General features: G+C 70.0%; 1 protein-coding gene and 1 pseudogene across 1 annotated transcript in view; one reads left to right on the forward strand and one right to left on the reverse strand.

Annotated features, from left to right (window-relative positions):
* LOC125437067 (vomeronasal type-2 receptor 26-like) overlaps window positions 1-21,814 on the forward strand; it is a 464,990-nt gene that overhangs the window by 285,546 nt on the left and 157,630 nt on the right. The gene's annotated exons all lie outside the window — the stretch shown is intronic.
* On the reverse strand, window positions 12,120-13,298 carry LOC125436352 (annotated as a pseudogene).

Raw genomic sequence — 21,814 nt, forward strand, 5'->3', positions numbered from 1 at the left:
TGGGGGGGGGGGGGGGTGGGGGGGGGGGGGGGTGGGGGGGGGGGGGGGTGGGGGGGGGGGGGGGTGGGGGGGGGGGGGGGTGGGGGGGGGGGGGGGTGGGGGGGGGGGGGGGTGGGGGGGGGGGGGGGTGGGGGGGGGGGGGGGTGGGGGGGGGGGGGGGTGGGGGGGGGGGGGGGTGGGGGGGGGGGGGGGTGGGGGGGGGGGGGGGTGGGGGGGGGGGGGGGTGGGGGGGGGGGGGGGTGGGGGGGGGGGGGGGTGGGGGGGGGGGGGGGTGGGGGGGGGGGGGGGTGGGGGGGGGGGGGGGTGGGGGGGGGGGGGGGTGGGGGGGGGGGGGGGTGGGGGGGGGGGGGGGTGGGGGGGGGGGGGGGTGGGGGGGGGGGGGGGTGGGGGGGGGGGGGGGTGGGGGGGGGGGGGGGTGGGGGGGGGGGGGGGTGGGGGGGGGGGGGGGTGGGGGGGGGGGGGGGTGGGGGGGGGGGGGGGTGGGGGGGGGGGGGGGTGGGGGGGGGGGGGGGTGGGGGGGGGGGGGGGTGGGGGGGGGGGGGGGTGGGGGGGGGGGGGGGTGGGGGGGGGGGGGGGTGGGGGGGGGGGGGGGTGGGGGGGGGGGGGGGTGGGGGGGGGGGGGGGTGGGGGGGGGGGGGGGTGGGGGGGGGGGGGGGTGGGGGGGGGGGGGGGTGGGGGGGGGGGGGGGTGGGGGGGGGGGGGGGTGGGGGGGGGGGGGGGTGGGGGGGGGGGGGGGTGGGGGGGGGGGGGGGTGGGGGGGGGGGGGGGTGGGGGGGGGGGGGGGTGGGGGGGGGGGGGGGTGGGGGGGGGGGGGGGTGGGGGGGGGGGGGGGTGGGGGGGGGGGGGGGTGGGGGGGGGGGGGGGTGGGGGGGGGGGGGGGTGGGGGGGGGGGGGGGTGGGGGGGGGGGGGGGTGGGGGGGGGGGGGGGTGGGGGGGGGGGGGGGTGGGGGGGGGGGGGGGTGGGGGGGGGGGGGGGTGGGGGGGGGGGGGGGTGGGGGGGGGGGGGGGTGGGGGGGGGGGGGGGTGGGGGGGGGGGGGGGTGGGGGGGGGGGGGGGTGGGGGGGGGGGGGGGTGGGGGGGGGGGGGGGTGGGGGGGGGGGGGGGTGGGGGGGGGGGGGGGTGGGGGGGGGGGGGGGTGGGGGGGGGGGGGGGTGGGGGGGGGGGGGGGTGGGGGGGGGGGGGGGTGGGGGGGGGGGGGGGTGGGGGGGGGGGGGGGTGGGGGGGGGGGGGGGTGGGGGGGGGGGGGGGTGGGGGGGGGGGGGGGTGGGGGGGGGGGGGGGTGGGGGGGGGGGGGGGTGGGGGGGGGGGGGGGTGGGGGGGGGGGGGGGTGGGGGGGGGGGGGGGTGGGGGGGGGGGGGGGTGGGGGGGGGGGGGGGTGGGGGGGGGGGGGGGTGGGGGGGGGGGGGGGTGGGGGGGGGGGGGGGTGGGGGGGGGGGGGGGTGGGGGGGGGGGGGGGTGGGGGGGGGGGGGGGTGGGGGGGGGGGGGGGTGGGGGGGGGGGGGGGTGGGGGGGGGGGGGGGTGGGGGGGGGGGGGGGTGGGGGGGGGGGGGGGTGGGGGGGGGGGGGGGTGGGGGGGGGGGGGGGTGGGGGGGGGGGGGGGTGGGGGGGGGGGGGGGTGGGGGGGGGGGGGGGTGGGGGGGGGGGGGGGTGGGGGGGGGGGGGGGTGGGGGGGGGGGGGGGTGGGGGGGGGGGGGGGTGGGGGGGGGGGGGGGTGGGGGGGGGGGGGGGTGGGGGGGGGGGGGGGTGGGGGGGGGGGGGGGTGGGGGGGGGGGGGGGTGGGGGGGGGGGGGGGTGGGGGGGGGGGGGGGTGGGGGGGGGGGGGGGTGGGGGGGGGGGGGGGTGGGGGGGGGGGGGGGTGGGGGGGGGGGGGGGTGGGGGGGGGGGGGGGTGGGGGGGGGGGGGGGTGGGGGGGGGGGGGGGTGGGGGGGGGGGGGGGTGGGGGGGGGGGGGGGTGGGGGGGGGGGGGGGTGGGGGGGGGGGGGGGTGGGGGGGGGGGGGGGTGGGGGGGGGGGGGGGTGGGGGGGGGGGGGGGTGGGGGGGGGGGGGGGTGGGGGGGGGGGGGGGTGGGGGGGGGGGGGGGTGGGGGGGGGGGGGGGTGGGGGGGGGGGGGGGTGGGGGGGGGGGGGGGTGGGGGGGGGGGGGGGTGGGGGGGGGGGGGGGTGGGGGGGGGGGGGGGTGGGGGGGGGGGGGGGTGGGGGGGGGGGGGGGTGGGGGGGGGGGGGGGTGGGGGGGGGGGGGGGTGGGGGGGGGGGGGGGTGGGGGGGGGGGGGGGTGGGGGGGGGGGGGGGTGGGGGGGGGGGGGGGTGGGGGGGGGGGGGGGTGGGGGGGGGGGGGGGTGGGGGGGGGGGGGGGTGGGGGGGGGGGGGGGTGGGGGGGGGGGGGGGTGGGGGGGGGGGGGGGTGGGGGGGGGGGGGGGTGGGGGGGGGGGGGGGTGGGGGGGGGGGGGGGTGGGGGGGGGGGGGGGTGGGGGGGGGGGGGGGTGGGGGGGGGGGGGGGTGGGGGGGGGGGGGGGTGGGGGGGGGGGGGGGTGGGGGGGGGGGGGGGTGGGGGGGGGGGGGGGTGGGGGGGGGGGGGGGTGGGGGGGGGGGGGGGTGGGGGGGGGGGGGGGTGGGGGGGGGGGGGGGTGGGGGGGGGGGGGGGTGGGGGGGGGGGGGGGTGGGGGGGGGGGGGGGTGGGGGGGGGGGGGGGTGGGGGGGGGGGGGGGTGGGGGGGGGGGGGGGTGGGGGGGGGGGGGGGTGGGGGGGGGGGGGGGTGGGGGGGGGGGGGGGTGGGGGGGGGGGGGGGTGGGGGGGGGGGGGGGTGGGGGGGGGGGGGGGTGGGGGGGGGGGGGGGTGGGGGGGGGGGGGGGTGGGGGGGGGGGGGGGTGGGGGGGGGGGGGGGTGGGGGGGGGGGGGGGTGGGGGGGGGGGGGGGTGGGGGGGGGGGGGGGTGGGGGGGGGGGGGGGTGGGGGGGGGGGGGGGTGGGGGGGGGGGGGGGTGGGGGGGGGGGGGGGTGGGGGGGGGGGGGGGTGGGGGGGGGGGGGGGTGGGGGGGGGGGGGGGTGGGGGGGGGGGGGGGTGGGGGGGGGGGGGGGTGGGGGGGGGGGGGGGTGGGGGGGGGGGGGGGTGGGGGGGGGGGGGGGTGGGGGGGGGGGGGGGTGGGGGGGGGGGGGGGTGGGGGGGGGGGGGGGTGGGGGGGGGGGGGGGTGGGGGGGGGGGGGGGTGGGGGGGGGGGGGGGTGGGGGGGGGGGGGGGTGGGGGGGGGGGGGGGTGGGGGGGGGGGGGGGTGGGGGGGGGGGGGGGTGGGGGGGGGGGGGGGTGGGGGGGGGGGGGGGTGGGGGGGGGGGGGGGTGGGGGGGGGGGGGGGTGGGGGGGGGGGGGGGTGGGGGGGGGGGGGGGTGGGGGGGGGGGGGGGTGGGGGGGGGGGGGGGTGGGGGGGGGGGGGGGTGGGGGGGGGGGGGGGTGGGGGGGGGGGGGGGTGGGGGGGGGGGGGGGTGGGGGGGGGGGGGGGTGGGGGGGGGGGGGGGTGGGGGGGGGGGGGGGTGGGGGGGGGGGGGGGTGGGGGGGGGGGGGGGTGGGGGGGGGGGGGGGTGGGGGGGGGGGGGGGTGGGGGGGGGGGGGGGTGGGGGGGGGGGGGGGTGGGGGGGGGGGGGGGTGGGGGGGGGGGGGGGTGGGGGGGGGGGGGGGTGGGGGGGGGGGGGGGTGGGGGGGGGGGGGGGTGGGGGGGGGGGGGGGTGGGGGGGGGGGGGGGTGGGGGGGGGGGGGGGTGGGGGGGGGGGGGGGTGGGGGGGGGGGGGGGTGGGGGGGGGGGGGGGTGGGGGGGGGGGGGGGTGGGGGGGGGGGGGGGTGGGGGGGGGGGGGGGTGGGGGGGGGGGGGGGTGGGGGGGGGGGGGGGTGGGGGGGGGGGGGGGTGGGGGGGGGGGGGGGTGGGGGGGGGGGGGGGTGGGGGGGGGGGGGGGTGGGGGGGGGGGGGGGTGGGGGGGGGGGGGGGTGGGGGGGGGGGGGGGTGGGGGGGGGGGGGGGTGGGGGGGGGGGGGGGTGGGGGGGGGGGGGGGTGGGGGGGGGGGGGGGTGGGGGGGGGGGGGGGTGGGGGGGGGGGGGGGTGGGGGGGGGGGGGGGTGGGGGGGGGGGGGGGTGGGGGGGGGGGGGGGTGGGGGGGGGGGGGGGTGGGGGGGGGGGGGGGTGGGGGGGGGGGGGGGTGGGGGGGGGGGGGGGTGGGGGGGGGGGGGGGTGGGGGGGGGGGGGGGTGGGGGGGGGGGGGGGTGGGGGGGGGGGGGGGTGGGGGGGGGGGGGGGTGGGGGGGGGGGGGGGTGGGGGGGGGGGGGGGTGGGGGGGGGGGGGGGTGGGGGGGGGGGGGGGTGGGGGGGGGGGGGGGTGGGGGGGGGGGGGGGTGGGGGGGGGGGGGGGTGGGGGGGGGGGGGGGTGGGGGGGGGGGGGGGTGGGGGGGGGGGGGGGTGGGGGGGGGGGGGGGTGGGGGGGGGGGGGGGTGGGGGGGGGGGGGGGTGGGGGGGGGGGGGGGTGGGGGGGGGGGGGGGTGGGGGGGGGGGGGGGTGGGGGGGGGGGGGGGTGGGGGGGGGGGGGGGTGGGGGGGGGGGGGGGTGGGGGGGGGGGGGGGTGGGGGGGGGGGGGGGTGGGGGGGGGGGGGGGTGGGGGGGGGGGGGGGTGGGGGGGGGGGGGGGTGGGGGGGGGGGGGGGTGGGGGGGGGGGGGGGTGGGGGGGGGGGGGGGTGGGGGGGGGGGGGGGTGGGGGGGGGGGGGGGTGGGGGGGGGGGGGGGTGGGGGGGGGGGGGGGTGGGGGGGGGGGGGGGTGGGGGGGGGGGGGGGTGGGGGGGGGGGGGGGTGGGGGGGGGGGGGGGTGGGGGGGGGGGGGGGTGGGGGGGGGGGGGGGTGGGGGGGGGGGGGGGTGGGGGGGGGGGGGGGTGGGGGGGGGGGGGGGTGGGGGGGGGGGGGGGTGGGGGGGGGGGGGGGTGGGGGGGGGGGGGGGTGGGGGGGGGGGGGGGTGGGGGGGGGGGGGGGTGGGGGGGGGGGGGGGTGGGGGGGGGGGGGGGTGGGGGGGGGGGGGGGTGGGGGGGGGGGGGGGTGGGGGGGGGGGGGGGTGGGGGGGGGGGGGGGTGGGGGGGGGGGGGGGTGGGGGGGGGGGGGGGTGGGGGGGGGGGGGGGTGGGGGGGGGGGGGGGTGGGGGGGGGGGGGGGTGGGGGGGGGGGGGGGTGGGGGGGGGGGGGGGTGGGGGGGGGGGGGGGTGGGGGGGGGGGGGGGTGGGGGGGGGGGGGGGTGGGGGGGGGGGGGGGTGGGGGGGGGGGGGGGTGGGGGGGGGGGGGGGTGGGGGGGGGGGGGGGTGGGGGGGGGGGGGGGTGGGGGGGGGGGGGGGTGGGGGGGGGGGGGGGTGGGGGGGGGGGGGGGTGGGGGGGGGGGGGGGTGGGGGGGGGGGGGGGTGGGGGGGGGGGGGGGTGGGGGGGGGGGGGGGTGGGGGGGGGGGGGGGTGGGGGGGGGGGGGGGTGGGGGGGGGGGGGGGTGGGGGGGGGGGGGGGTGGGGGGGGGGGGGGGTGGGGGGGGGGGGGGGTGGGGGGGGGGGGGGGTGGGGGGGGGGGGGGGTGGGGGGGGGGGGGGGTGGGGGGGGGGGGGGGTGGGGGGGGGGGGGGGTGGGGGGGGGGGGGGGTGGGGGGGGGGGGGGGTGGGGGGGGGGGGGGGTGGGGGGGGGGGGGGGTGGGGGGGGGGGGGGGTGGGGGGGGGGGGGGGTGGGGGGGGGGGGGGGTGGGGGGGGGGGGGGGTGGGGGGGGGGGGGGGTGGGGGGGGGGGGGGGTGGGGGGGGGGGGGGGTGGGGGGGGGGGGGGGTGGGGGGGGGGGGGGGTGGGGGGGGGGGGGGGTGGGGGGGGGGGGGGGTGGGGGGGGGGGGGGGTGGGGGGGGGGGGGGGTGGGGGGGGGGGGGGGTGGGGGGGGGGGGGGGTGGGGGGGGGGGGGGGTGGGGGGGGGGGGGGGTGGGGGGGGGGGGGGGTGGGGGGGGGGGGGGGTGGGGGGGGGGGGGGGTGGGGGGGGGGGGGGGTGGGGGGGGGGGGGGGTGGGGGGGGGGGGGGGTGGGGGGGGGGGGGGGTGGGGGGGGGGGGGGGTGGGGGGGGGGGGGGGTGGGGGGGGGGGGGGGTGGGGGGGGGGGGGGGTGGGGGGGGGGGGGGGTGGGGGGGGGGGGGGGTGGGGGGGGGGGGGGGTGGGGGGGGGGGGGGGTGGGGGGGGGGGGGGGTGGGGGGGGGGGGGGGTGGGGGGGGGGGGGGGTGGGGGGGGGGGGGGGTGGGGGGGGGGGGGGGTGGGGGGGGGGGGGGGTGGGGGGGGGGGGGGGTGGGGGGGGGGGGGGGTGGGGGGGGGGGGGGGTGGGGGGGGGGGGGGGTGGGGGGGGGGGGGGGTGGGGGGGGGGGGGGGTGGGGGGGGGGGGGGGTGGGGGGGGGGGGGGGTGGGGGGGGGGGGGGGTGGGGGGGGGGGGGGGTGGGGGGGGGGGGGGGTGGGGGGGGGGGGGGGTGGGGGGGGGGGGGGGTGGGGGGGGGGGGGGGTGGGGGGGGGGGGGGGTGGGGGGGGGGGGGGGTGGGGGGGGGGGGGGGTGGGGGGGGGGGGGGGTGGGGGGGGGGGGGGGTGGGGGGGGGGGGGGGTGGGGGGGGGGGGGGGTGGGGGGGGGGGGGGGTGGGGGGGGGGGGGGGTGGGGGGGGGGGGGGGTGGGGGGGGGGGGGGGTGGGGGGGGGGGGGGGTGGGGGGGGGGGGGGGTGGGGGGGGGGGGGGGTGGGGGGGGGGGGGGGTGGGGGGGGGGGGGGGTGGGGGGGGGGGGGGGTGGGGGGGGGGGGGGGTGGGGGGGGGGGGGGGTGGGGGGGGGGGGGGGTGGGGGGGGGGGGGGGTGGGGGGGGGGGGGGGTGGGGGGGGGGGGGGGTGGGGGGGGGGGGGGGTGGGGGGGGGGGGGGGTGGGGGGGGGGGGGGGTGGGGGGGGGGGGGGGTGGGGGGGGGGGGGGGTGGGGGGGGGGGGGGGTGGGGGGGGGGGGGGGTGGGGGGGGGGGGGGGTGGGGGGGGGGGGGGGTGGGGGGGGGGGGGGGTGGGGGGGGGGGGGGGTGGGGGGGGGGGGGGGTGGGGGGGGGGGGGGGTGGGGGGGGGGGGGGGTGGGGGGGGGGGGGGGTGGGGGGGGGGGGGGGTGGGGGGGGGGGGGGGTGGGGGGGGGGGGGGGTGGGGGGGGGGGGGGGTGGGGGGGGGGGGGGGTGGGGGGGGGGGGGGGTGGGGGGGGGGGGGGGTGGGGGGGGGGGGGGGTGGGGGGGGGGGGGGGTGGGGGGGGGGGGGGGTGGGGGGGGGGGGGGGTGGGGGGGGGGGGGGGTGGGGGGGGGGGGGGGTGGGGGGGGGGGGGGGTGGGGGGGGGGGGGGGTGGGGGGGGGGGGGGGTGGGGGGGGGGGGGGGTGGGGGGGGGGGGGGGTGGGGGGGGGGGGGGGTGGGGGGGGGGGGGGGTGGGGGGGGGGGGGGGTGGGGGGGGGGGGGGGTGGGGGGGGGGGGGGGTGGGGGGGGGGGGGGGTGGGGGGGGGGGGGGGTGGGGGGGGGGGGGGGTGGGGGGGGGGGGGGGTGGGGGGGGGGGGGGGTGGGGGGGGGGGGGGGTGGGGGGGGGGGGGGGTGGGGGGGGGGGGGGGTGGGGGGGGGGGGGGGTGGGGGGGGGGGGGGGTGGGGGGGGGGGGGGGTGGGGGGGGGGGGGGGTGGGGGGGGGGGGGGGTGGGGGGGGGGGGGGGTGGGGGGGGGGGGGGGTGGGGGGGGGGGGGGGTGGGGGGGGGGGGGGGTGGGGGGGGGGGGGGGTGGGGGGGGGGGGGGGTGGGGGGGGGGGGGGGTGGGGGGGGGGGGGGGTGGGGGGGGGGGGGGGTGGGGGGGGGGGGGGGTGGGGGGGGGGGGGGGTGGGGGGGGGGGGGGGTGGGGGGGGGGGGGGGTGGGGGGGGGGGGGGGTGGGGGGGGGGGGGGGTGGGGGGGGGGGGGGGTGGGGGGGGGGGGGGGTGGGGGGGGGGGGGGGTGGGGGGGGGGGGGGGTGGGGGGGGGGGGGGGTGGGGGGGGGGGGGGGTGGGGGGGGGGGGGGGTGGGGGGGGGGGGGGGTGGGGGGGGGGGGGGGTGGGGGGGGGGGGGGGTGGGGGGGGGGGGGGGTGGGGGGGGGGGGGGGTGGGGGGGGGGGGGGGTGGGGGGGGGGGGGGGTGGGGGGGGGGGGGGGTGGGGGGGGGGGGGGGTGGGGGGGGGGGGGGGTGGGGGGGGGGGGGGGTGGGGGGGGGGGGGGGTGGGGGGGGGGGGGGGTGGGGGGGGGGGGGGGTGGGGGGGGGGGGGGGTGGGGGGGGGGGGGGGTGGGGGGGGGGGGGGGTGGGGGGGGGGGGGGGTGGGGGGGGGGGGGGGTGGGGGGGGGGGGGGGTGGGGGGGGGGGGGGGTGGGGGGGGGGGGGGGTGGGGGGGGGGGGGGGTGGGGGGGGGGGGGGGTGGGGGGGGGGGGGGGTGGGGGGGGGGGGGGGTGGGGGGGGGGGGGGGTGGGGGGGGGGGGGGGTGGGGGGGGGGGGGGGTGGGGGGGGGGGGGGGTGGGGGGGGGGGGGGGTGGGGGGGGGGGGGGGTGGGGGGGGGGGGGGGTGGGGGGGGGGGGGGGTGGGGGGGGGGGGGGGTGGGGGGGGGGGGGGGTGGGGGGGGGGGGGGGTGGGGGGGGGGGGGGGTGGGGGGGGGGGGGGGTGGGGGGGGGGGGGGGTGGGGGGGGGGGGGGGTGGGGGGGGGGGGGGGTGGGGGGGGGGGGGGGTGGGGGGGGGGGGGGGTGGGGGGGGGGGGGGGTGGGGGGGGGGGGGGGTGGGGGGGGGGGGGGGTGGGGGGGGGGGGGGGTGGGGGGGGGGGGGGGTGGGGGGGGGGGGGGGTGGGGGGGGGGGGGGGTGGGGGGGGGGGGGGGTGGGGGGGGGGGGGGGTGGGGGGGGGGGGGGGTGGGGGGGGGGGGGGGTGGGGGGGGGGGGGGGTGGGGGGGGGGGGGGGTGGGGGGGGGGGGGGGTGGGGGGGGGGGGGGGTGGGGGGGGGGGGGGGTGGGGGGGGGGGGGGGTGGGGGGGGGGGGGGGTGGGGGGGGGGGGGGGTGGGGGGGGGGGGGGGTGGGGGGGGGGGGGGGTGGGGGGGGGGGGGGGTGGGGGGGGGGGGGGGTGGGGGGGGGGGGGGGTGGGGGGGGGGGGGGGTGGGGGGGGGGGGGGGTGGGGGGGGGGGGGGGTGGGGGGGGGGGGGGGTGGGGGGGGGGGGGGGTGGGGGGGGGGGGGGGTGGGGGGGGGGGGGGGTGGGGGGGGGGGGGGGTGGGGGGGGGGGGGGGTGGGGGGGGGGGGGGGTGGGGGGGGGGGGGGGTGGGGGGGGGGGGGGGTGGGGGGGGGGGGGGGTGGGGGGGGGGGGGGGTGGGGGGGGGGGGGGGTGGGGGGGGGGGGGGGTGGGGGGGGGGGGGGGTGGGGGGGGGGGGGGGTGGGGGGGGGGGGGGGTGGGGGGGGGGGGGGGTGGGGGGGGGGGGGGGTGGGGGGGGGGGGGGGTGGGGGGGGGGGGGGGTGGGGGGGGGGGGGGGTGGGGGGGGGGGGGGGTGGGGGGGGGGGGGGGTGGGGGGGGGGGGGGGTGGGGGGGGGGGGGGGTGGGGGGGGGGGGGGGTGGGGGGGGGGGGGGGTGGGGGGGGGGGGGGGTGGGGGGGGGGGGGGGTGGGGGGGGGGGGGGGTGGGGGGGGGGGGGGGTGGGGGGGGGGGGGGGTGGGGGGGGGGGGGGGTGGGGGGGGGGGGGGGTGGGGGGGGGGGGGGGTGGGGGGGGGGGGGGGTGGGGGGGGGGGGGGGTGGGGGGGGGGGGGGGTGGGGGGGGGGGGGGGTGGGGGGGGGGGGGGGTGGGGGGGGGGGGGGGTGGGGGGGGGGGGGGGTGGGGGGGGGGGGGGGTGGGGGGGGGGGGGGGTGGGGGGGGGGGGGGGTGGGGGGGGGGGGGGGTGGGGGGGGGGGGGGGTGGGGGGGGGGGGGGGTGGGGGGGGGGGGGGGTGGGGGGGGGGGGGGGTGGGGGGGGGGGGGGGTGGGGGGGGGGGGGGGTGGGGGGGGGGGGGGGTGGGGGGGGGGGGGGGTGGGGGGGGGGGGGGGTGGGGGGGGGGGGGGGTGGGGGGGGGGGGGGGTGGGGGGGGGGGGGGGTGGGGGGGGGGGGGGGTGGGGGGGGGGGGGGGTGGGGGGGGGGGGGGGTGGGGGGGGGGGGGGGTGGGGGGGGGGGGGGGTGGGGGGGGGGGGGGGTGGGGGGGGGGGGGGGTGGGGGGGGGGGGGGGTGGGGGGGGGGGGGGGTGGGGGGGGGGGGGGGTGGGGGGGGGGGGGGGTGGGGGGGGGGGGGGGTGGGGGGGGGGGGGGGTGGGGGGGGGGGGGGGTGGGGGGGGGGGGGGGTGGGGGGGGGGGGGGGTGGGGGGGGGGGGGGGTGGGGGGGGGGGGGGGTGGGGGGGGGGGGGGGTGGGGGGGGGGGGGGGTGGGGGGGGGGGGGGGTGGGGGGGGGGGGGGGTGGGGGGGGGGGGGGGTGGGGGGGGGGGGGGGTGGGGGGGGGGGGGGGTGGGGGGGGGGGGGGGTGGGGGGGGGGGGGGGTGGGGGGGGGGGGGGGTGGGGGGGGGGGGGGGTGGGGGGGGGGGGGGGTGGGGGGGGGGGGGGGTGGGGGGGGGGGGGGGTGGGGGGGGGGGGGGGTGGGGGGGGGGGGGGGTGGGGGGGGGGGGGGGTGGGGGGGGGGGGGGGTGGGGGGGGGGGGGGGTGGGGGGGGGGGGGGGTGGGGGGGGGGGGGGGTGGGGGGGGGGGGGGGTGGGGGGGGGGGGGGGTGGGGGGGGGGGGGGGTGGGGGGGGGGGGGGGTGGGGGGGGGGGGGGGTGGGGGGGGGGGGGGGTGGGGGGGGGGGGGGGTGGGGGGGGGGGGGGGTGGGGGGGGGGGGGGGTGGGGGGGGGGGGGGGTGGGGGGGGGGGGGGGTGGGGGGGGGGGGGGGTGGGGGGGGGGGGGGGTGGGGGGGGGGGGGGGTGGGGGGGGGGGGGGGTGGGGGGGGGGGGGGGTGGGGGGGGGGGGGGGTGGGGGGGGGGGGGGGTGGGGGGGGGGGGGGGTGGGGGGGGGGGGGGGTGGGGGGGGGGGGGGGTGGGGGGGGGGGGGGGTGGGGGGGGGGGGGGGTGGGGGGGGGGGGGGGTGGGGGGGGGGGGGGGTGGGGGGGGGGGGGGGTGGGGGGGGGGGGGGGTGGGGGGGGGGGGGGGTGGGGGGGGGGGGGGGTGGGGGGGGGGGGGGGTGGGGGGGGGGGGGGGTGGGGGGGGGGGGGGGTGGGGGGGGGGGGGGGTGGGGGGGGGGGGGGGTGGGGGGGGGGGGGGGTGGGGGGGGGGGGGGGTGGGGGGGGGGGGGGGTGGGGGGGGGGGGGGGTGGGGGGGGGGGGGGGTGGGGGGGGGGGGGGGTGGGGGGGGGGGGGGGTGGGGGGGGGGGGGGGTGGGGGGGGGGGGGGGTGGGGGGGGGGGGGGGTGGGGGGGGGGGGGGGTGGGGGGGGGGGGGGGTGGGGGGGGGGGGGGGTGGGGGGGGGGGGGGGTGGGGGGGGGGGGGGGTGGGGGGGGGGGGGGGTGGGGGGGGGGGGGGGTGGGGGGGGGGGGGGGTGGGGGGGGGGGGGGGTGGGGGGGGGGGGGGGTGGGGGGGGGGGGGGGTGGGGGGGGGGGGGGGTGGGGGGGGGGGGGGGGGGGGGGGGGGGGGGGTGGGGGGGGGGAAACAAACCGGGTGGGAGGGGGCTTTTAGGGGAGTGGGATGGTGACCCAGTTTCTACCTCCTGGAATTCCCTGTAGGTGTCTTAGGTGTATATTTCAGTTCTAGTTTCATTTTCCCCTGAATCCCCTGGATTCCCTGCCACTCGGGGGACAGCCCACAATACACCCTACATATACTGGAACATATAGGGCATGAAACCTCAGTTCCAGTACCATGTAGCTAGGGCTTTTACATTCACACAAGTACATTCCTTTTTCATATAAAGTCAACTTTGATCTCTGTTCAGCCTTCCATATTTTAATTCTTCCTGAGAATCTCTTAGCCTAGGGGGTTTTGACGGCAACAAATCATAATTGGGCTCATGACTTTTCTCATAGTGATATTTCACTGTTTCCCTCTAAAGTATGACTAATGACAAGACTATTTCAACCACCATAACCACTTCTCACACCTTCCGCATGCATGTTCTTCCTCCCCAGTATTTCTTGAGTGCTATTTGGACGCCCTTATTCCCTCAGACTGTAAAACAACAGGGATTCAGCAATGGGGTCACCAGTACATATGTGACCGAGATAAAAGTGTCCCCATTCAACGTGGCACCTGGATTAAGTGGCCTCAGGTAAATAATAGAAGCACATCCAAAATGCACAACTACCACATTGAATAAGATGTAGCGCAAGTAGAAAAGGCTTTGCGCTTCCCCTCTGTGGTGGGGATTTTCAGGATTGTGTTTAAGATTAAAAGGTATGACAGAAGAATTAGCAGGAATGAGCAGAATACCACCAGAATGCAAAGCAGAAAAATGATAATTTCTCCGACATAATTTCGGCCACAGGCCAATTCAAGTAATGGTGCCAAATCGCAAAAGAAGTGATGAATATTATTTGGCCCACAGAATGGTAAGGTAAATATGAAATAGATGTATAGTGTAGAAACTAAAAAACCACTTGTTGCTGAAAAGACAACCAGTTTAGTGCAGAATCTCTGATTCATCAGAACTGCATAATGTAAAGGTTTACAAATGGAAACATAACGGTCATATCCCATCCATGTAAGAAGCAAGCAGTTCGTACTCCCAAAGCCCAGGAACAAGAACATCTGAGTGGCACAGCCAACCATTGAAATAGATGGCTTTTCTTTTAAAAGATTTACAAGCATATTGGGGACAATGGTAAGTGTGTAGCAGACTTCTGAACTGGAGAGGACGGAAAGAAAGAAGTACATGGGGATATGAAGGGTGGATTCAAGCCTTATCGTCGTGACTATAATGATATTTCCAGCCAAAATCGCCAAGTACATGATGGAGAACACCACAAAGAGTGGGACCTGCAAGTCTGGGAAGCCGGAAAATCCAATCAGGATGAATTCTGTCACCATGCTTTGATTTCCTTGGTCCGTCAACATTGAATCTAGGAAGAGATCATGACACTCTTACAAACCAATAAACTGGGAAAGTATTTTGGAGAGACTGCAGTTACAAACCATATGCCAGCTACTCTGTGCGCAAAGCCTAATACTAAAAGTTTGTCAAATATACATCCATAATAGTCCATGGCAATGTACCGGAATGTTCTGAGCTCCTCTTCCCAGAAAGGCATTTTTGTGACTGTCAGCAGAGTTGATTGTATAATCATTAAATGTCCATCATTTTTGTTGACAAATTAAGAAGCCTTTTGCTTGTACAGTAAAAGAACTTGATTCTACAGTAAAAGAACTTGTCTTGATTCTACAGTAAAAGAACAACACAAAGCTGAGCCTTCCCCAACCACGTAAAAATAAGGCATATTAACATTAATGACCATTCTTCACACATAGAAAAAATCCAAAAGAGCAGGAAAATTACCTCTTAAATCTTGAGGAGGAGGAGGAAAGAAACCTTTCTGGCCACCCTTAGTTCCTGTGCTCTAACACCTGGCTAGGCATAAGCAAAAGTATAATTACCAAAGGGCACCACCCATTCAGGGACTGTTTGGGGAGGGTTGATGGAGCAGACTCTATGCTAGTTCATTGTATTTTAGTTTTTGTAGTTGTGGGAACTGTGATTTGGGGGTTAGCTGATATCATTGGTTATTGTTTATAGTATATCATTGTGATGCATTATTATGCCATTGATATTGTTGCATTATGATTTATTATTGTTGCTGTTTATGCTATGCTTTATTGTTTGTTCACTACTGTTGTTTACCGCCCTGAGCCCTCTGGGGGAGGGCGGGATATAAATTGAATGTGAAATGAAATGAAATGAAATTAAAACTAATTATTTAAAAATAAGCAAAAGTATAATTGTTAAAAAATGTAAACCTTCCCAAGCCCCTTATAATTAATTGTGAATTTATATAATTATAATGATTTATAATAAGACAGCCCTCAAAATACCCAATACCTATCTCCAGTCTCTATTTGAATAGATTCAGTAATAGCAGAATCTGAGGAAGTGGATATAAATCGTACTAACTGGATGCAGCTACTTCGTAAAAAAAAGTTTTGAAGAGATTCTTCCATTTTGCTTTACATATGGGGAACTGCAACTCTGTTAAAGACAGTTACTGCTTTTTTTATTGCACACATAAATACAGATCATCCTAACCATCCTATAAGGCATATAAAAATCCCAGCTGTTACATTCATTATCTATATATATAAAAATCTAACAATGTGTTTGTCCCTGATGGTTTCCCTCAGAAGCTGCTGGACGGATCGTCCCCAAATTTTCACAGGATGTCCCTCCCTGTTGCAGGCAGGTACTCGGACCTTCAAATCACTGAAAGTACATACCTAAGCCAGGTAAAACGTCTTTTTCAATGGCGCCGGAATCAAGCTTGGGTGCTGTATGTGTTTCCGGCCAGGGTTAGAATGTTCGTGCAGCCTGTCTGTGGCCTGAGGGCTTAGAATGTCCGTGCAGATGGGCAGAGATGAGCATTGAAAACAGTAAATAGGTAACACTGTTAGGTAATATGACTGGAAGTGAAACACATACACACTTTGCCATGTGAGACGTCAGGGTGGGGTTCCCCCCCCCCACACTCAGGTAACTTTCACTCTCTGTGCCTCACCCACTGCTACCACACAATACACATCCAGCTCATCTTCACACACCTCACTCTGCCCTCCCTCACATCCAACCACCACTTACACACTTCCTCACCCATATTCACCACAGCTCTCTTTTACTAAAAGCGAGCTTTAGTTTGCCCTTTTCTTCTAAGAAAACCCACAGGGTGGGGGCGCACCAACACAATCAGCTCTTTTGCACATGGCCCTTTAAGAACCCAGGGAGCTGGCCTCGATCTGAGGGCCTCACCACCCTGCCTCTGCTGCCTGACTGGGATAGCCTGCTTGCATCTGTATTGGCATACTCTAGCCAGGATCTGATGTTGAGAACCAGCAAGTGGACAGCGGGATTAACACTCTGGACAGTTCCAGGGTGGAATGTGAAGAAACATTGTACTGTGAAAGTAACAAAGACAGGGGCATATAACCAGGTGCAAGGTTGAGAAGCTGAGGGATTCCATCTGAATAGAAGGCTATGAGTATCAATGAAGTCTGCATAGACATCTGGGGAGTAACGGACTGTGATGAGAAGGACAATTGCCACAGCAACATGTGGTCGGGCCTGCTAGTCTATATATATAAAAAGCAAACAGAGACTTTGTTAGTCACTCCCTAATGCCGAAACGGCTGAACGGATCGCCTCCAAATGTTCACATGACGTTCCTCCCTGTTGCGGGCAGGTAATCGGACCTTCAAATCGCCAAAAGTCCATACCTGAGCCAGGTAAAACATCTTTTTCCTGGCGCACCAGGCCATGAAGCTGTTTGTGTTTAACTGTCATCCTGTGTTTGTCCGTGGAGCTGGTTCGACTGTCTCTGAGGGCTCTAGTATTTTCAACACTGGCAGAGATGAGCAGTGAGGTAAATAGGTAATACTGTTAGGTTAATACAAGTGGAAGAGAAACACACACACACTTTGCCGTGTGAGACATCAGGTGGGGTCCCCCACTCACACGCAGGTAACTTTCACTCTCTGTGCCTCACCCACTGCTACCACACAATACACATCCAGCTCATCTTCACACACCTCACTCTGCCCTCCCTCACATCCAACCACCACTTACACACTTCCTCACCCATACTCACCACAGCTCTCTTCTACTAAAAGCGAGCTGGAGTTTGCCTTTTCCTTCTATGAAAATCCACGGGGTGGGGGTGAACCAACACTACTGGCTCCGCTTCTTTTGCACATGGCCCTTTAAGAACCCAGGGAGCTGGCCTCGATCTGAGCGCCTCACCACCCTGCCTCTGCTGCCTGACTGGAATAGCCCCCTTGCCCCAGTTCTGCCTTACCCAAGCCAGGACTGTGCGTGTCAACCAGCCTCATGGACAGCGGGATTCGCACTCGGGACAGTTCCGTTGTGGAATGGAAAGGGTTACCTTATACTAAAAAACACAAGGCACCACCATATAACAATGTGAATTAAAAAGGGAAAGAGGGATTCCATTTGACCACCCCAAAAGGCTATGCTGCGAATCATTGGACCTGCATGGACATCTGTGTGGGTTGGGTGGACTGTGTTTAGTAAAGGACAATTGTTATGTCATGGTTGGGCCCCGCACAAAAATAACTAAACAAACAAACATCCCAACATGTTCAAGTCAGGTGTCTGCCAGTTATGGATTTCAATTTAGGGTCTCTCTGTGTAGTCAATGGTCACGCAGTGGCAAAGAAATGCCAGGACTGAGGTTGGGAAATTCCTGTAAATTTGGGGGGAAAGCCTGGGACACGGACCTGAGCGAGGTGCAATGTCATACAGTGTACCCTCCAAAGCATCCACTTTCTAAAGGGGAACTGATCTCTGTATTCTGACGATGAGCTGTGATCCTTGGGAATCCCCAGGACCCACCTGGTGGTTGGCATCCCTAATTATAGTTCGCTCCTGAGCAGCTACAACCTGGGATATTTGAAAAAACTTGCTAGTAGAGCGATTGTAACAAAACCCGGTTTGGGGGAAATAATGGGGTGTGATCCTGCATAGTAGCAAGTTTCTGTGCAAAGTTCCCCTCCAAAATGAGTTTTTTAGCATCCTACCCCCATGTTCATTGGCCCATGTGGAACAGGCCTTAGAGCTCCTTTGTTTAGTACTCCAAAGGCAATAGTCTGTTTTGCTAATAGGTATTTCTTAGTTAATCCCAAAAGCTGGTTTTGAGGGGATAGGCTCATGGTCATGTACAAATATAAAGCCAGCAACTCAGATATATGAGCTGAAGAAGAAGAAGAAGAAGAAGAAGAAGAAGAAGAAGAAGAAGAAGAAGAAGAAGAAGAAGAAGAAGAAGAAGAAGAAGAAGAAGAAGAAGAAGAAGAAGAAGAAGAAGAAGAAGAAGAAGAAGAAGAAGAAGAAGAAGAAGAAGAAGAAGAAGAAGAAGAAGAAGAAGAGGAGGAGGAGGAGGAGGAGGAGGAGGAGGAGGAGGAGGAGGAGGAGGAGTTTGGATTTAGACCCCCCTTTATTCTCCTGTAAGGAGACTCAAAGGGGTTTACAATCTCCTTTCCCTTCCCCCTGTCCCCAACAACAAACACCCTCCTAGTTGTTAGAAGAAGAAGACTTTATTTACAGTCAATGACCAGATATATTACAAATCTCCAAAATATCTACAACAAAACAAGAATGCAGATCTCTCTCCCGTATTCCAGCACTATCCATCTATATATCATTATACTTTGTAAAGACACCAAACAGCATAAAAATACTAAACAAAACAAAAATATCTAAAAGTTGGGATACAATTCTATTCAGATTCATTTTTCCTCTTTTCATAACGAATAGACAGAATTTTGCTACCCATTTAATAATATCCTCCTTATCTTGTAATAGTTTTTCACAACAAACTTTATCAGAACAATATGTCATTTTGTGTAGTAGATGTGACAGGCATTTTTTCCTTGCCTCCTCATAAAGGGGACACTTTAATAACATATGCTGTATAATTTCTATAGAATTCAGAGAGCAAGAACATAACCTTGCAGCGTAAGGTATCTTTTGATATTTTCCTTCTAAGACAGCAGAAGGTAAATATGCACTTCTTGCAAGAGTAAAAGCTCTCCTTAGATCTTTATTATCCAGATAAGTTAAATAAGGAGCAGGGGCAGTGATATATTTCTGTGTATAGCATAGAGGAAAATCTGAATATCTTGCCAAATCAGACTGTCGTGATACATCTTTGATTCTTTGGGTCAGTTCACTTTTAAAATGATCCCAATTTTTGATCATATGGATGTTATATGGAAGGCCACATTTATTAAGGCACTTCTCCATCTCTTGGTAGGGCTGAGAGAGCTCCAAAAAGCTGGCATGTGTTGAAGTGCACAGGATCTTCTAGTTTACCAGATAAGCCTCCACAGCTCAAGTGGCAGAGTGGGGAATCAAACCTGCTCTAAACCACTATGCCACTGCAGCTCCTGTAGATACATTTTGTAGAGACTGTAGAGACCTTCCACAAATAACATAATTTCCAGTGAGTGAACCTTTGAGGTTGGAAGCTGAAAGAAACTGGAACCACTAGTGGATGTGTAGTAGGACCGTGAAACCCTTACTCCCAATTTCATAATGCTTGCAAGCATCATCACCCACACAATTATTACAATGCACTAAGAACAATTATAGTGCACATCAGCAGTCAAATATTCCAAATTAAAAAATGGCTGTTCAATATTTCACGGCACAAACGGTGGAACAAGACACACTTCTCTGATTAGCAAAAAACACCGTTGTCAGTACCTGTGGGTTTTGCCTCCATTGAACAACTGAGCACTGGAGACTACTATTAAATTATCTGTATATGCTTTAAATATTCATGTACAAAGGGAATTTAAGTGGAGGCAAACAGACATTTCTGCAGGAGAGATAATTGCCCTGAGGGCCTCTGGAACAGCCTCACCGAATTGTAGTCCCAATTCCCATTCAATCCTGAAATGAAACACTCGTCTCACAAACAACATATCTGATTTCTTCTCTTAGTCTTTGTTTCTTCCAAGCTGTGAGTGGTTGTTTCGGCATGCACCAAACTGTTCCTGCTGCTTCAACTCAACAAGGTTATATAATTATGAGACTTTGAAGAATGTAACTCAACAAGTGAGTCACATTCTTCAAAGTCTCATAATTATATAATTCAGATACACGGACACTTTACCTAGGAAATCTTCTCCCCTTGAAGAGGCATTAGGGGAACATTCTGGACTGTGCAACAGTTGCCCAAAGCACTCTGAATCAGCCTTCAAATCGGTCCACTGATCTATTGACTATTGTCTATTCCAGTGATTCTCAACCTTCCTAATGCAGCGACCCTTCAATAAAGTTCCTCAATTTGTGGTGACCCCCAACCGTAACATTTATCCATTTTACCAATGGAGAACACTGATGCAGAGAGTCTTAGGCAACCCCTGTAAAAGGGTTGTTCAACCCCAAAAGGGGTTCCGACCCCCAGGCTGAGAACCACTGGTGTATTCTAAAGTGTGACAGAATTTCTCCCCTCATTTGTGGAGGTCTTTCTGAGGCTGTTTGAGAACATTAATTTATGGCTCCAGAAATAGGACCAGAAACCTTCTCAATGGAAATATGTTTTTCAGTCACTGAGGTTCGAACTATTTCAGTGTGCAGAAGCCTTTCTGCTTGAAGGCTATGTATCAAAACTAACACTACATTCATGCACCAAGAAGGAATACCTAAAGCAGAGCACTTACACTGAGGTAAACCATAGGATTCCATTCCGAATGAAAGCAATTTGCTACAATACCTTTTAAATATACATTTATAGCTTGTATATGGCAAGAAGCATTATCAACACATTTCTAAACCCCAGAGGATATTGTCTCTCCAGTATTTCGTTGTTGACGAGAGTTGGCAAAATATGAGTAACAAGTTCCTTGAGGAATCAGGGAAATTAGCCCCCAGCCAGACAGTTCATCAAAAAATAAAATAAAAAGGAAAACTAAATGTTGCCAGAATTGGCAGGATGAGCTGAGTAGAACTATGTACTTCTGGGGCTGAAAATGCACCCAGGATCGGAGCCTGCGGAGCAAACATCCTGGGGCAACCTTCAGCAAATGGAGGCAGGGAGAATCCCTGCAATGGCAGACAAAGTGTCAGGCACAAGCGGAGGGTGAAACTGACCAGACAGCTAAACAGTCAGGAAAAACAGGCTGTCTCCTGAGTTCCTGCACAGCCAGGCAGGAGACATCATTCAGTAACTTAAGCGAGGGAGTGCACTTTGAAGCATTTTTGAAAAAAGATTTCTTGAGCTGAAATAAGGCATCCTGAGAATGTCTTGGGGGGGGAAGCTATGCAGAGTTCCTCACCAAGTCACCTTTTTTTAACGTCCTCAGGACGTCTTCGTTGTGCTGTGCAGAATGTACCATTGTTCTATGGAAAAATATATATGAAAAGATATACACAACATGAAATGGCTGGTTTGATGAGAGTTGATGGTTCTGTTTTAAATGTAGACTTGGAATTCCTCCCGCAATACAATGTCTAACCATCTCAAGAGGAAACTTCTGATGAATTATTGGGACTACATTGTTAATTGACATTGTCATCCATGGTTCTGATTGGCCAAATGAACTCAGGCAACTCAGACTTTCACCCATAAGGTTTAGCATGTTCAGTCTAGGCTCCTTAAGCCAACCTTGAAAATTTTGGTTCCTACCAGCTGTCAGTCCATGCTGACTCTTCTAAAAGGGTAGACTTTGACTGCTGGAGGATATCAGTTGGAAAAGGTACCATGTGGTAATCTGAACTGATGCTATAACTGTGTAATGAGTCCTTTTAATTGAGCTTTGTTCTTTTAATCTTCACTACTCACTGTTCTCTTGGAAATATTCTTGCACAATTTTAGTAAATCACTCTAGTTATATCACAAGGTGTTTTGCCTTCAGGTGGCTTCAGTTTAATTCTAATACTATGTATTTATTTATTTATTTATTAACCTTTAATAGGCATAGATAGATCAGGATTTGCACAGACACACTCTGCAGTCCTCTCTGCAGACACTCTCTGCAGTCTCAATTATAGTTCGATGGCAAGGAAATAGTCCACTTAACTTGATGGTTGACTTCGAGGGGTCAGATCACTTCAGATTTTTTTTTTATAGAAACTGCACCGTGCTCTATTGACACAATTCACACATCAGTGTAAAAATACAGTCTAACAGTGCACCTGCAGCATAAATGGATCTGGCACGTTAAAATAATAATACAGGCAACAAGTATCCTGTTCCTGCCTAAACATTAGACAGTGCAAATCAGTTGCTGTCGATGTTTCAAAATGCCAAATCTCAAAAGTCGGCTGTGCAAAGGAGCCATCATAATGTGGTTGTATGAGTATTTGTAGTCTCCAAGAAGAAAACGTATGGGTGCTTGTGCAGTGCTAGGAAATTTTCCCTCGCCACTACAAAGGGTGACTGGGTTCCAGATCACAGATCTGTATTTATTTGGTGTTCCCAGGAGACACATGGGTGGGCGAGGAGCTCACTGGAGCCAACAGCTTTGGCCAATGTCTTTGTTGTTTTGGAATTTGGTGATACCTTCCATTGGTGGAGGCTGAAGGAAAACTATTGAATCTGGCGTAATTCTAATACTTAGACTACTAGGCTTAGACTACTAGGCTTCACCTACCAGGCTGTTTTGTGAAACTCACATTATAGGGTGGGCCATGTCCAGATGCTGGCCCCCTCCCCTCCCTTGCATGCCACCCTCCCTCCCCTCCCCTCCCCTCTCTCCCCCCATTAGGGTGGGTGGGCCATGTCCAAATGCCGGGGCCCCTCCCCTCCCCTCCCTTGCATGCCACCCCACACTTCCTCCCCTCCGTCCCTTTCCCTTGCATGCTGCCCCTCCCTTGGTGGTTTCTATAACATCCCCTTCCCTTGCATGCCACCCCATCCAGATTAGGAAACGTTGACTTAAATCAGAAAAAAATCTTCAAAGTGATCCTGTGTTCTAGAAGTACTGGAAAAGTACTGCAAAGCAGTTTGCAGAGGTGGCTTCCTTGACTTTAATCCCAGAAAGACTGGCAGCTTGCCCCTTGTCCTCTGGCTGTTAGGCAGTGAAAAAAGCCCAGGGGCAGCTATTAAGACTGATGTGTGATGACTCATA

The sequence above is a fragment of the Sphaerodactylus townsendi genome, linkage group LG07 (genome assembly GCF_021028975.2).
Source record: "Sphaerodactylus townsendi isolate TG3544 linkage group LG07, MPM_Stown_v2.3, whole genome shotgun sequence".
NCBI classification, from domain to species: Eukaryota; Metazoa; Chordata; class Lepidosauria; order Squamata; family Sphaerodactylidae; genus Sphaerodactylus; species Sphaerodactylus townsendi.